This window comes from Callospermophilus lateralis, chromosome 4 (assembly GCF_048772815.1).
Source record: "Callospermophilus lateralis isolate mCalLat2 chromosome 4, mCalLat2.hap1, whole genome shotgun sequence".
In the NCBI taxonomy this organism is placed as follows: Eukaryota; Metazoa; Chordata; class Mammalia; order Rodentia; family Sciuridae; genus Callospermophilus; species Callospermophilus lateralis.
In genome coordinates, this window is record NC_135308.1 from 116,819,710 (window position 1) to 116,821,761 (window position 2,052).

The following is a 2,052-nucleotide window of genomic DNA, read 5'->3' on the forward strand; positions in this document are numbered from 1 at the left end:
TTTTTTCCCTCTCTCTGTCTTCTCCCACCCTCACATGCCCAAGATTTGTGAAACCAAGTACTTTTCATGAATTAGGCTGCTGAGGACTTGGATGTCTGGATAGTATATTATAGTTGTGTTGTATATTTTTATCTCCTATTTTCATAATAGATATTTTTAAAAATATCTCTTATTTTTACATTTTAATTTTTCTTTCTAGTTCTGTTTGTTTTTTTGTACTCTATTGTCTTCCCACTTACTTTTCTCCTCCAAATCATTTTCTCTTTCTTTTCCTGCTACTAACCAACTTCTTTAGATTCCTTTTTCATGCTTTCTAAGATATAATAACTCTATATAATCATGTCCTACCTCCTCAACATCTCATCCTACACCTCACCCCTGGTTCTTTGCCCACCATCAGAAACTGGAGACCCTTTTGCAAACCTACTGTTTATATTGTACATAATAATTGAACTTACTATTTCTGTATATTGTAACAAAACTGTAAACGTCTTAATAGCAGCTATTTGGCTTAAGGTTGTATATTGTATATATTGGGATCTGTTAATATTGTTCTCCCCTTAAAGGAGAGGTATTGGAATCCCACAAGGACACTATAAGTCTATAGGTAAAAGCTGTAATGCCTCAGATCTGCAGTGCTAGAAGGGAAGACACATGAACAACATGGAAAAACAAGGGAAGAAAATGCCCAAACAAACCAAGATACTGCATTATTAGAATCTATGGGCAGCACAACAGAAAAAATTACAGATAAGGAGTTCAGGATGTACATAATTAAAATATTCTGTGAATTAAAGGATAATATAAGAGACCAAATACAGGCAACAAAAGATTATTTTGATAAAGAGCTACATAAGCAACTACAGGAAGCAAAAGATTACTTCAATAAGGAGAGAGAGGTTCTGAAACAAAACAAAACAGAGGGCTATGAGGGGCCACATCTCGCTGCCAACGTCCGGCTGGGCATGGTGTTGGATGCTGGCCTGCCGTGCCTGTCTCGGAGTGCCCAGGGCAAAGGTGGCAGTAATGCTACCGCTGGCAAGCAAGCTGAAGCGGGATGATGGTCTCAAAGGGTCCCAGACATCAGCCACCATGTCTTACTCCACTCGGAGGGTCTCTGCAAAAGACAAGTTGCTTGTCAAAGATGAGGGTTACTACCAGGGTAGAAAATTTCAGTTTGAAACTGAAGTCCCTGACCCATACAACATGGTGAACCATTAGGGAGGTGAAATAAAGTGTAAAAGGCCAATGAAGCAATGAAAGTGCCTCCCAAAGTGAAATGCTTGACCAGGATCTGGCACCCCCAACATCACGGAGACAGGGGAAATATGTCTAAGTTTACTGAGAGAACATTCGATTGATGGCACTGGCTGGGCTCCCACAAGAACCTTAAAGGATGTTGTTTGGGGGATTAAATTCTTTATTTACTGTCCTTTTGGATTTTGATGATTCACTGAATATTGAAGCTGCAGAACATCAGTTGCGGGACAAAGAGGACTTCCGAAATAAGGTAGTCAACTACATCAAGCGTTATGCCAGATGATAAGAGGAGATGATTGCAGGCCCATGGACTGTGTGTCAGTTTGTCTCTAGTGTGAAGCAGCGTGAGGTAGCCCTCCTCCCTGACCTCATGCTCCCTCAGTCCCACGGGATTGTCCCAGTCCTGTGACCTTGTCCCGAAGAAGACCATCCTCCTGACTGCCCACTGTAGGCAGGGAATGCAGCATAAATACAGCAAGAGACATGTTTGGGCCTCTGAAGAGTTGTCTGCCTCCCTTAACATGTTCACTTTTCTGAAACTGTGCTGTCTAGGCTGTCGGTGAGACTCCTGGGAAGTTGTAATGGGCTCAGCATTGAGGCTAGTGCTTGCTTCCCCTTTCTCAGCAGATGGGTATCCAGTGTCACTTGCAGATTGGCAATAAGAAACCACGGCATGCTGGGGTTGAATGCACATTCTCTTAGCTTCTTCCCGCAAATGCTGGCCCTGCCCAGATGTGAGTCTTCCCAGAGCAGAGTGATTCACTGTAGATCTTACTGAAATCCGTATTTTAT

The 2,052-nt window shown here is 42.3% G+C and overlaps 1 pseudogene; it reads left to right on the forward strand.

The window, feature by feature from the left end:
* The first annotated feature begins 1,026 nt into the window (after window positions 1–1,026).
* LOC143397066 (NEDD8-conjugating enzyme UBE2F-like) lies at window positions 1,027–1,543 on the forward strand (annotated as a pseudogene).
* The last annotated feature ends 509 nt before the right edge of the window (window positions 1,544–2,052 follow it).